We start from the raw sequence: 13,360 nt of genomic DNA on the forward strand, positions 1-13,360 counted from the left end.
GCATGCACTTTTGACACAATGGAAATGTAACTCCCTGCTTTTTTCCCACTCAGAATAATTGAGATTTACAGATTAACATTCTTTTGAATTTAAATTTATCTTTGCTCATCCCAGCAATCTCATCACATCAGCCATTTTTTCTGATAAAATCTGTAGCAGTATGGATGTCGCTACATATTTGTGAAATGATCAATAAGACGTGATATTCCATATATGGGGGTGGTCCACAGAAATAAACAATAATGAACAAGAGTCTGCTTCTAGACCTGCAGAAAGAGAAGAGCAGAAAAAAATGGGACACACAACAATACATCAGGAGCAAGCTATCACTGCGTCAACGTGATGATGAAATATAAAATCAACATTGTTTAACTGAACAATCACACGATAATAAATCATAGTGCATTTAGTGGCAACGACAGCCTTGAGACAAGTGTTGAACGTGCCCAAGCCCATACTTTTGAGAGCACCACGTGAGCACCTGTGTGTGTACACGTGCTTGTTTATGTAAGATTTCTCTATAGGAGCGTCCAATAGAGAGTGTGAGGGACCACAGATCTGCCCCCAAAGATGTGTAGGAGACGGGGGGAGCTCCAAGTCTCAGAGATCCAGGTGCTGCCCCAGAACACAGGAACCCCAAGGGGACTGCAACCAGAAAGGCCCCCCGCCCCCCTTCAGAGGCGCAGAGGATCGCCCGGGGGGGGGGGGGGGGGGGGGGGGGGGGGCACAACCAGCAGCCGGCAGAGTCTCGGGAGATATCAGCGGCAAGCCCACAGGCCCACCCGCCGCCCCCCACCCCCTAGCCGGCCGAGCCGGGGACCCAGCAGAGCGCAGAGACCCAGAACCCACCAGGCAGCCACCGGAATTGATCAAGCAGACGCCAAATCTTAAACCCCCTGACCCGGGAGCCACGAACACTCAGGCAGACCAAGGCACCACACCCCACACCAGGTGTGGCAGGGGGAGGGGAGACGAAGATCTATATCATCAAAGGAGGTCCCAGGAGAGGGGAGGAGTCAAAGGCCCCACCTGACATATACAGTCATACACAAACACAGTCACACACTCCCTCAATCATGCTCACATATACACATACGACCTAAGACTTACAAAAATGCACACCAGACACCCACTCATGCTCCCCATACACACCCTATTAACTCTGGTCCCGGTAGTGGGCACCGGCACTCGGGAGGAGGCTGAGAAATCCCCCTGCCAAATGCCGTTGAATGTGCTCACTCCCAAGGCCCTAAGCGTGTGTTTGCGTGGAATGGTTGGACAAGATAACAGACAATGAATGAAATGATGGTTTGTAAGCTAGATGTTTGTAGCAAAACCTTATTAAGCATCTGGGAGATCATGTGATGTCTGGGTTGTAAAATCTGTCTGACTGCATGGCTTAACAAGCTGTAGACAGTTCATAAAACCATCCCATGCCAGTGCGCAGGTCTATGATACCTGTGTTGGACAACAGCTCTTGAGCAGTCCGGAGGGAAGGCAGCCAGATTGGTGATGTCAATTAAGGAAGTGGCTCCTGGAATCTCAAAGGTCGTAGCTCCCTTTGAATTCAGTTCAAGACACATACCAGGGTCTGCTGGTTAGACGTTCCACGTCTGATGTGTTGTAGCGTCTGAAACCACTCACAAGCATTGCAGAGAAGCTTTGGCCTTGAGGTCAAAAGAGAGGATGGTCCCAAGTGCTTTGATTACCCAGTTGGCCTCACTGAGTAAGTTGGCTAAGAACCTACTAGCCCAGGAAGTGAGCTAGCCTTTATTAGCTTCCGTTTACAAAAATAGGCAAATAAGAATTTTTACAAGTTTAAAGGCAAAATACCTGAAATGTCCGTCAGACTCAGAACTTGTTGTGCAGCGGACCTTGAGGTATCGGCGCTGCTTGCGATTGTGTGCTTAAAAGCGCATTCTAGAGGCCACGGTTAAAAAAAAACATCTTTCTTACATTTAATCAAATAAGTACACTGACATTTCTTTATTTTACTAGACAAATTGGGATTCAGACACAAGGAGCGTCACGGCACACTGACCTTTTGCTGGTCTCGGTTCAGTTTGCTGCGCTATGTTCTGCCAGGCTCAGCGCTTTGATGTGAGGCTTATAGTGTTCCAAGAATTAAATAATTAAGAATGAACTGCCCCAACGGTGGCTCTTTGCTAACCGCTTCGTGTTTGAGTACATTTGTTAGGTCACGTGACAAGCTCATTTCTTCTTCTGCGGTTGCCCAGTAAACATTTGACAGCGGTGCTCTTCCGCCCTCTAGTGGCACAAACTATGTTGCATCCAGCGCAGCAGAAGGACTTGAAGCAGTTAACCGGGCAAACCTATATGACGAATTGTGGCCTGTAAGTTAAAAGTTAACTTCTGGTCATTTTGATGGAATACTTGGCCATTTGGTATGCTACAAATTGAAGGTGACAATTCTTCATCAGGCTTCTGCAGCAGCAAGGAACACATTGTGAATCATGCCTGAAAAGCATTATTCAAGGTAAAAGTCTGGAAAATTTTTTGTTTTAATTCTGTCTCTAATTCTTTATTAATTAACATATTTCTTGACTCAATCAGTTCTTAACTGTCTGTTGGGACAGGAAGTGATGCTGACTTGTCAGTCACATTTGGTGATGCTTCCAGAAGATTAGGTTTCTATTTGGGAACTTGAGTTGTGGGGTTAGGGCTTAGGGTTTGTGTTTACTGGGTTGGGATTTAAAGATGTGGCAGAAAGTATGAAATGTTAACAAAAGGAGAATGTCGAAAAATGTGCTTATTTCTCTCTGTTTTCTCTTTATGACTTACACTTAAGTAACTTTTTCATATTTTAAAATAATTTTCTTGAGCCAGCTCATTCGCTGCCAGCCGTTTCCTGATCGTTAAAGTCCTTCGCTGCCAGCGTTTCTCACCGTTTTTACTGTTTTAACCCTCCCACTGTCTTTATGGGTGACCCCGTGAGGAAAGTTGACCATTGAGCAGGATTGATGGTTTATCCCTTGAGGTCCACATGGCAGGGGTGAGGAGTGAGCACCACCTCCCCCCTGCCACGTGGACCTCAAGGGGTAAACCACCAGTCCTGCTCAATGGTCTACTTGCCTCGCGGGGTCACACCCATTAGGACAGTGGGAGGGTTAAGAGTTACAGAGCGCTGTACGCTAGGATGATGTCGACTGCAAAACAACCAAAACAAAGTGGAGACTCACCTCTTACATCAGGAAGAATCCGCGTGTTTCGAGCGTTATCCGTTCTTTCATAATCCGTTGTTGAATTGTGATCGGCAGAAGCTTTTCCGGTTCGCGACTCACTTTTTTTACAGCAGCGGCCCAAAATGATCTCCTAACACATGGATTTTCTGCTTCCTGATCACGTGACGTATGCAGATGAAGATCGGCTTTAGAGCTGTGATGCTTGTTCTCACGGCGCGGGGGCTCGTTCCGATGCCCACACAGTAAAAAAACAAAAATGACGACTTTATTCATTATTGGCAGTGAATGAGTTAAAGGGTGAATGAAAAGTCTCTCAGCTCCCTCCATTCCTTCTGCGCCAAACAGTATGTTAGCAGTTTGAGCCTCTCTGGACCGGTGACCTGAAGTCTCATGTATTTTGCAAAGAGAATCCAGAGATTACTTCCTGGTAGTCTAAATAATAGCCATGCTATCCAGACAAAAGCATTGCAAGATAACTTGCCTTTTACCTTTCAACATACTTGCCTCCAGTATTTTCTTTTAAATAGTTAAAAAATAAATCTGATTATTAATTCATGTATTTATTGTTTTAAAGGGTAGCCTTCTATAATTTTCTTTACAAAACTTTTGGAACACACACGACAACTTTACCAGGTGTCTCGATGAGCACAAGCCTGTTAACCAGAGGGGGAAAAAAACATAAAATGTGAAAAATGAAAGGAATTATTTCTGAGTGAAAAAGGATGTTTAAAAGTTAAATAAAGGAGTTAGAGTTGTGGCATATAGCAATTCTGCAGTCTGGTCAGTATATTCCCTTATGTCAAAAGGACACCATATGAAGAGGCTGTCAGAGTAAGTTAGTTTCCACCACATCAACTAGAAAGTACCCCGCTTAAGGAACCATCAAATAACCCACTCCCTCTGATGCACACTGAGAGGTTACAGACATCTATAATAAGAAAAGCTAAAAGAAAACAGACTATTTTGTAATAAAGGAACTGATGACCAAACTTAAAAGCTTTGAGTATATCTGACCCACAAACGGCAACATAACTGAGCCAACTTCACTCGAACAAAATGTTATAGAGAAAATAAACAGTTTTCTTAAAGAGGTCCTTCACTCATATGTTTAATACACTTTGAGTCGTATCTAGTAGGAATGAATGCCTTTTAGGTTGTAATCTGAGGTATAAAAGCTCCAGTGCACCTGTTTAATCCCAGATAATCAGCCAGAGGAGAAAGTAGCTTCAGACGGCAGGGTTTTGAGTCTGATTTCCTGATATTTGGATATCCCACCTCTGATTGGCTAACAGCAACACTACTCTGCGGCATTTACTCTCCAATGCTGACGTTTGATCTACATAAGCCTGAAGGAGTTCCACCGTGTGGTGGAATTGCTAATGCTAATGGTTAGCTTCTACTAGTTGAGACATTCTCTGCTGATTACTGGACGCAAAACCAACAACAGCCTTCCCTGCCATGAGTCAAAATGGGTGAGCCCATTAGTGTTGACACTTTGATCTAGATCTGTAAAGCTTTTCTGAATTGAGCATTTTTCTGTCTATTTTCTGTCAGAAGCTACAGCAGGAGATAGGTGTAGAAGACTATTTTCACGTTGAACCTGCATGTTAAACTCAGAGTGACCACATTTTTTTCAAAAACATAAAGTCCAATGTTTATCTCTACTGAGGTATGGGAGCTGATGCCTAAAGCCTGATTCATGCTTCTCCGTCTGCGTCAGTGCGGAGACACGCAACGTCCTTGCGTGCCTGCCGGAGAGCTCTGCGAGGATGGGCGGAGTCGAGCTCTCTTTTCTAAACATCCGTCAGTCGAGACGGACAACGCAAGCTTGTGATTGGTCAGGGCGCCGCTGTTGTTTATAGCACCGCCATTGCGCCCTCAAAAACATAAAGAGAGCCGAGGATAACTAGCGGCAGACACGGAGAAGCTTGAAGAATATCTCACAAAAAAACTCTAAAAATATGAATGTTTAATTCCCCATGACTGGAGGAGTGAAAAGATGCGCAGCAAGCGTTTTATTTGTGGACGGAAATGACAGGAAACGTGGGTTTAGAGGTGGGGAGCGCATGAAGAGGTGGAGGAGGATGAGAGACAAATGTGTCCGTGTTAAAAGTCTCTGATATACAAAAAACACAATATAAACACACTATCTTGGACCGATACATGACAGGATACTACAGAACAGCGCTATGCCCTGTTGTCCTGCCGGGCAATTGCTTTGCAACACTCTCCAGGAGACGGAGAAGTAAAAGAGCAAAACGCTTCCGTCAATCCATGCGTGTCTGTCCCTTGCAGAGCTGATGGAGAAGCATGAACCATGGCTTAACTCAAGGGACACCTTGGACAGGTCATTAGTCCATCACAGGGACACACAATCTAGTCACACACTCACCTACAGATGAAACTCAAAAATTTGGAATATGGTGCAAAAGTGTTTCATTTATTTCAGTAATTTAACTTAAAAGGTAAAACTACTATATGAGATAGACTTACTACATGAAAATCATTATGGCTTACAACTTATCCACCCATTTTCGTCCACTTATCCAAAATCGGGTTGTGGGGCCAACAGCTTAAAGTCGACAGGCCCAGACTTTCCTCTCCCCAGCCATTTGGGCCAGTTTTGCTGGGGAACTCTCAAGGCATTCCCTGACCAGGCGGGAAACATAGTCCCGGTAACCCGCATCTGGGAGAGGGAACACTGTATCCATATATGGTATTCTAGGGTACAGGGGTCTGTGGGCTGCATTTTGTCTGACCCCTCTCCTAGGACCTTGTTGCCATGGGTTGACCTACTAGAGCCATAAAGCAACCACCGGTATAAATACAGTTACTCTGACCTTGACCTTGACCTACATTCCAACCCTCACCTATGGTCGCAAGCTTTGGGTATTGACCAAAAGAATAAAATCGTGGATTCAAGCAGTCAAAATAAATTTTCTCTGCAGGGTGGCTGGGCTCTCCCTTAGAAATAGGGTGAAAAACTTGGTCATCCAAAAGGGGCTCCGAGTAGATCTACTGCTTCTCTACATCAAGAGAGGCCATTTCAGGTGGCTTGGGCATCTAGTAAGGATGCCTCCTGGGTGCCTCCTTGACGTTTTCCAGGCACATCCAACTGAGAGGAGACCCAAAGGAATATCCAGGACACGCTGGAAAGACAACGTTTTTCAGCTGGCCAGGGAATGCCTTGGGATCCTCCAGAGGAGCTGGGCCAAGTGGGTCTCCCTGCTTAGGCTGCTAACCCCTTGACCCAACCCCAGATAAGCGGAGGAAAATGGATGGATGAATGGAGCCTCTCATAAGGTCTTCAAAGGCAGATTATCTAAAAAAAACAAAAAAAATCAGTTTAATTGACTTAAATTTTTACGGATGGCTTTGGGTTTTTAAAGCGTGTCCACATTTAAACCAGGTTGTCTGACATCAAAGGCACCATTAGTGCAAAGCAAAAAGCCCAAACTACTATAATAATCTTGAAACTTAATACAAAATCACAACTGATTGCATTTGTAACTTAAATATTACATATTTTGTATTTAACTAGAATCCTAGTTTGAGATTGTGTTTCTGGTTTTCTCAGAAACTGAAGTACTTGTATTTATTGACTTTTTCTCCTAAATGCTCCAGATGGTTTGCTTGTATTTGCATCAGCGATCTCTTTCACATTACAGCCGTAACCTGAACCACTGTAATGATAAGAATATTGACTGGGGCTTTTATTACACTGAACAGTAAGTGTCCATAATGGCCAATAATTTCTTGTGGAAATGCAGTCATTCAGAAGAAGATGCTATTGACTACTTTTATAATATGCAGCAAAAAAAAAGCTTTAATTGGATTTTAATTTAAGACTAATTTATATTTATGGGTTTTCATTTGTAAAATGAAACGTAAAAGAAGGAATCTCTAGGTTCCTGTAATCAATATTTTTAAACCCAAGTACAGGCAGCAAATAACTAATTGTTTAGTGAATTTGTGGCCTTGCATTGATTTTTTTAACCTAATCACCTTCCTTCTCTGCCACCCATATTTCCTGCTATTAAGGTCTTCATTATCTGCTGTGACATTTTATTCAACGAAATAAGCTGCTGCCATTTTATAAAAAATAAAAACTGAGTTAAACAAAAGATGGAAACAGGAGAGCTTTTTTTTTCCTAACTCCAGATAAAACTTCACTCCTGATTTTTCATTCAGTCTGTTTAATTAAAATCTGCTGCTCCAGTTCAGTACCTAGTGAATATCAGGAGGTATTAGAGATAATAGGTTGTTGTTTTTCCCATGAAGTGAGTTAAATACATACAACAAATTCCACCTTCAACAGTGAAATTTGGACCTAATTTGCAGCAGATATTTTTGCATGAAAGAGCAAGAAAAGCACAGGTGTAAAAACAAGGGCTGCATTTCAGATGGTCTCCTAACACACTGGTAAATGGCTTGTATTTGTATAGCGCCTTTTAAGGGTTCTACAACCCCCCAAGGCTTTTCACGACACAGTCATTCACCCATTCACACACTGGTGGAGATGTATGGAGCTAGGATTGGGAAAATATTACATGCTACTAGCAACATTTTTTTTAGCTGTACCTTTATTTTTGTAGCTTTTTAATTAAAGTTTTATGACATGTAATTTTTGTTTTGTAGCATGAAATTCATGTTTTTTAGCACATAACTTTCATTTAGTCGCATGTAATTTTTGTTTTGTAACTTTTGGTATGTGACATGAAACTTTCATTTTATAAGTTGTGTTTTCTGAGAATTGTGATTAGAAACATGTGCATTTATTTTTTCCTGCAAGTTACAAAATAAAAGTTTCATGTTACGTAAGAAATAGGGATGAGCCGGATACTCGTTTCAGACGAGCATCTGGTACGGATAAAGCATTTTTGACGAATACGAACATGAAACGAGTAAAACTCGTAAATATCTGTAATCGTGCTGAAGGAAAATCCTCATTGGGTAACTGACTGTCTTCACGCTCTGTGATTGGCCAGTCACATAGAGTGCCCGCCCCTCCCTACACACAAAACGGCAGCCGGCTGGGAGCTCAGTCCGTTCGGTTCATCCATGCACACACCCAGACAGTAACGAATCTCGCTGTGATTGCTTCACTGTTGCTCACGTTTCTTCAGTTTTCCCTAGGTTTTCTTCAGCTCGCCTCTTTTTCGGTTGAATATTTAAAGTTACTTTTTTCGTAACTTACATGGTGCATTTGACAAGACAGAGCTGACGTTCTGCGTCAGTCACTAACTCCGCTCCGGTCGGGGTTTTTTTAACTCCCTCTCTCTCCCTCTCTATCTCTCTCTCACACACACACACACACACACACACACACACCTAAAATCAACATTGTTTTGTTTAACTTTGTGTGGGAAAATGCCAAGAACGTTAAGAAAAAAATCTGTTTAATCAAATTAAAATAAAAAAATATATATAAAGTTGCGTCTGGTTCTAGCATTTCATATTTCCTAGTTCCTACTGCATGAGTTCAGATGAATTAATCCATGCACTTAAATATTAATGTTCTGATTTTATTGAAAAACTTGTTCTGTAATAGTTCCTTTACTATTGTGATCAAAAATATTTAATCTCAATTCTGAGGCTGCTCTGTCAATATTTCAAATAAACAATACACATATCAACTTCTGATCAATCCATATCAATTTCAGACTTAAAACAATATATTGATGTAAACCGCACCCACTTCCTGTTAAACCACACCCACTTCCGGGTTACGCCACACCCATTCCGAGTACAGATACAGATACAGATAATTTTGTTGGTTGAACAGATACAGATACAGATACAGATAGTGGTGTACTCGCTCATCCCTAGTACGAAAAGTTAAATGTTACAAAATGAGAATTACATGCTAGAAAATGAAAGTTACGGGTTACAAAATGTGAACTACATGCTAACGGACAAAAGTTACAATTACAAAACATAATACAAGTTACACTTAATATTGTCCCAATCCTAGCTCCATAGAGATGTGCAACATTGAGTGCGTTTACATGCAGCCAGTAACCCTTTTAAAACACAAATATTCACAATAACCCGGTTCCGCAGGTCCATGTAAACACCGCCAAAAACCTGGATATGCTCATAACCTGGTTTTTAAGAACCCGGTTACTACACCTGGGGTAACCCTTTTCTAACCCGAATGTTTGGTCGTGTAAACGCATATCGGGATGTCCCCATCAAAGCGTGTGCTCTGCGCATGCTCTGTTCGCAAGGAATCTTGGTCTTTTTAGTAGCGAGACGTCTTGTATGCACCAGAACTCCGGAAGTAAACAACAAGTTGGGAGCAACATGGCGAGTCGCGGCACAGCACCACACTTTTGGAGTGATGAGGAAACTAAAGTGCAAACAAACGCGGTCGCTATCTCTTCCGAACTGAGAAACATGTTATTGTTTTCACGAATACCGGAACAAGAAGAACTGGAAATGAGGCATATTGCGTCTGGACATAGTCCATACGTCCTGATGCTACCCCAACGTCCACATTTAAATCGGGTTATGCAAGTTAGGGGTAACTCTTTCTATTTATGCTTGTAAACGGGTTATTCTAATCAACTCAGAAACCCGAATACCGACCTTAACCCGATCATAACCCGGATATTGGCTGCATGTAAACGTAGTCACTGTAGCCATAGCTACACCGGTCCCTCCGACCACCACCAGTGGGTAAGGTAGGTTAAGTGTCTTGCCCAAGGACACAAGCCAGGATCAAACATGCAACCTTCTGATTACTGGACAACCTGAGTTACCTCCTGAGCTACTGCTGTCCCTCCAGAGAGAGTTCCTAATAGACAATGATCTGACACAACTACAAGGTCTACTCTGCAGTTCTGAGCCAACCACCATCTGATTGTTCAGACCAGCCTTTAGCTTTTCAATCCAGTCCGAGTCAAACAATTAGAACTTTTGAACTGTGGTCAAACAGCGATCTAGAACAGGTAAGATATTATTGTTCAATAACAGAACCCCACCTTAATAAACATAAACTCTCCTTTTAAAATAGAGATTACATTAAAATAAATCCTCATAACATTTTCCTTTTTTCAGTGCTTTCTCACATTTCAGCTGCATAATTACACACCCTTAAAGGTTAGGATGTTGTTAAGCTCTTTTGTAGTTCTCACAAAAGAGAATAATTAGAAGCATTCACTCTAATTTTGGATAACTTTACTGAGACTGACGAAGAAAGAAAAATAGGGACAAAAAGAAGAGAGCAGATGTTATGAAATTCAAGAGCAGCACAAAGAGCTGGTGGTCTTTTAGCAGCACAGTGTTTCTTATCTGCCATGCTCTCCTCCCCCCAGGGCTGTGGTCCTAATTGCTAGGATGTGCTGAAGACAGACTGGTGAGCGCTGAAGCTTTATGCTCAGCTCTTTTAGGAGGGAGGTTGTGATCATGAATGTGACAGAGCCTGTGAACTCTTCATTGGCGCTGTGGGAAGTGGGCTGGAAAAGTGTCTCTTTGAGTGCTTATTATATTTACAAAGCCTGAAGGAGATGCACCCAACTTTGGATGGGTTCATTTTTGATCCTAATACGTGCGTACACTGTGGTTCATGTTTGGCAACAGAGTGAAATGGTCGAAACTACTGAGTGGTAGCACAGGAGGAAGTTAGAAACTTTGTGTTTGGTTGGTTACATGACCTTATATATTTGGAAAATTTGACTTTTCACTTTTACAACTAAGTGAAACTTGTCAGGACCTAGCATGACCGGGCCCGGCGCCACGAGGGGGCGTTCAGAGGTGTCGATGTTGCCCTCTGCTGCCCGTATCCTTCATGCTGATAACACGTGTGATCCAACGTGTAAACACCACTGTCTCTGTTCACGGTGTTGGTGTTGTTGTGGATCACACATGGGACTGTGTTACCAGCATGAAGGATGCGGGCAGCAGAGGTCAACATTGTCCTCTGCTGCCCGCACATAAACGGAAATTAAGCTACAAACAGCTGGCGGCTCTGACAAAGGTGGACATTCCAGCCAAAACATGTCAGCTGAAGGTAAAAAAAAAACATCTAATTACTGCACTGTATTAATAAGAAAAAAGATGTTTATAGCCCCCTGCTCCATTCTGATTTTTGAAAAAATGTTGTCAATCATGTCAAATGACCAGTTGACCAAATCCATGATCTAATAAAAATAGAGTCTTCAGGAGGAATGCAGAGAATCGCTCTGTAAGTAGACAGGACAAGAGCCTTGGGAGGGAAAAAATAAGGGAGAGAAAAGAGAAGCCAATAGAAACCAGGTGACTAATATGCAAGTCAAAGAAAAGTAGCTATACTATGAAAATCACAAATCTCTTCACCTTACAGTTTTATTAAAATAAATATATATAAATTGCTGTTTACAGGTAAGTATCATATCGCCAGTTTACCTGTTGGATGCATGGCTGGCTATAGGGAGAGGAATATGCAGTCATCCCATCTTATGCTATTGGTCCATCCTGAACCAAGTGCCATATATTGAGGTAGATGAGGCATGGACACAGAATCAGAGAAAGCTTTATTGCCAGCTCTCCAGCGAACCAGAGCATAGGAACTTGACTTACTTGACTTCACAGAACAGCCTGACCAAGGTTACACACTGTAGCATGTAGACAGAACAGATACAGGCAGACCACGAGAGCAGCCATAACGGCGCTCATTTCAATTAGATGAAAAGGGGATTACATGAGGAAAGTTGGGCTGGGATCCTGTTTCCTCAGCGGGAGCAGCCCTGTGTGGCGCTCAGCCAACTGTATCCACAGGTGGGTGGGAGATCTTTGGAGGAGCGCAGAGCACATTGATCATGTTCACATAATAATAAATAAAACAACTCTACAAGCAGAAGAAAACTCCCCAGTCACCACTAACTATCCTGTTTATTTATTGCAGATGGCTGCACTGATTATTTATTACCTGATTTGTTCTGTAAAAGTTAGCATTATTTGGTAGTCTAGTCTACAGTTTTTTAATGTCAATTTAAGTTACAATTTCAGAGTGTCACATTGCGGGTGTGGATGACGGCGGACCATGTGTGGAGGAGCTGACCAGGAGGCAAAAATGCAGGCTCGGATAAAGTAAAAATGGTTTTAATGGCAGAGCGGGAACGACAGAACAAAACAACGCTGACAACAAACAACAATGATCCGACAAAGACTCAAACAAGACGGAAGGTATAAATACTAAGGGAAACAATCAGGAACACATGGGCAGATTAACAAGGGGCAGGTGAGAACAATAAAGACTAAGCAGGAGGCAGGGGAGAGTCACAGGGTGTGTCCGAATCTATGGGAAGGATGCTTATGAGTACGGGTCCTCTCCGGTCTAACAAGGCCGGGTCCTTAAAGAACGCTAAAACCGGAAGTCAGCGGCTCGGAATTCGGACAGTCTAGCCTTCACCTCCACGGTGGCCCGTAGGTCCCATCACAGCAGCTACACGCAAAGGAAAAATGCTAAAGCTAGTGGAAATGGAGCAAGGAGCTACAGCAGCTTCACGTCCATCAGCAGCGTTTGTTCACAACCGTTTTCAGGTAATTTTGTTTATTCTAGAAGCTTTCAGGACTTACATGTTAACTTTAGATGATTTCATGTATGTTGTAAGCTACAGAATGAACTTGTTAAACGTACACAACACATTTCTACAGAGTATTATCATGTAGGTAATTAATGCATTATAAATGGTAAATGCAGTAGGATGTTTTCTAATGTAAATTGGACCTTAGAACTTCTTTTGCATCATATGGGGGTAAAACGCTTTAAAAAAACAGGCTTTTTAATAAAATAGCATTGATGTGTTTTCAATGTGCATTTGTTTTTTCAACTTAAGCCTCATAATGATTAGATCTGTCTTAAAAATGGAAATTCTCTGTAGTTTTTATTTAACTATTCCCTGCTGCTTTTCTTTAAACTGAACAGAATCAGTGTACTGCAGGTTATGTTTTGTTTTACATTTTTCTATAAAAAAACAAACAAACTCTTATTTAATCTATTACAGGTCAGCATGCACTGTGCTGAACATCTGCATCGGTGCTGGTGAAGTTGTGGGTCTGCAGGATGAGCCTGAGGAAGATGTGTGTGGAGGTCAGTGGTGCTCTGTCCTGAATAAGGTACCTATTGTTAACAGGCAAGTCATTCACAGAGATGTAACAGCCGTCGTCTGAGC

The sequence above is a fragment of the Nothobranchius furzeri genome, chromosome 12 (assembly GCF_043380555.1).
Source record: "Nothobranchius furzeri strain GRZ-AD chromosome 12, NfurGRZ-RIMD1, whole genome shotgun sequence".
In the NCBI taxonomy this organism is placed as follows: domain Eukaryota; kingdom Metazoa; phylum Chordata; class Actinopteri; order Cyprinodontiformes; family Nothobranchiidae; genus Nothobranchius; species Nothobranchius furzeri.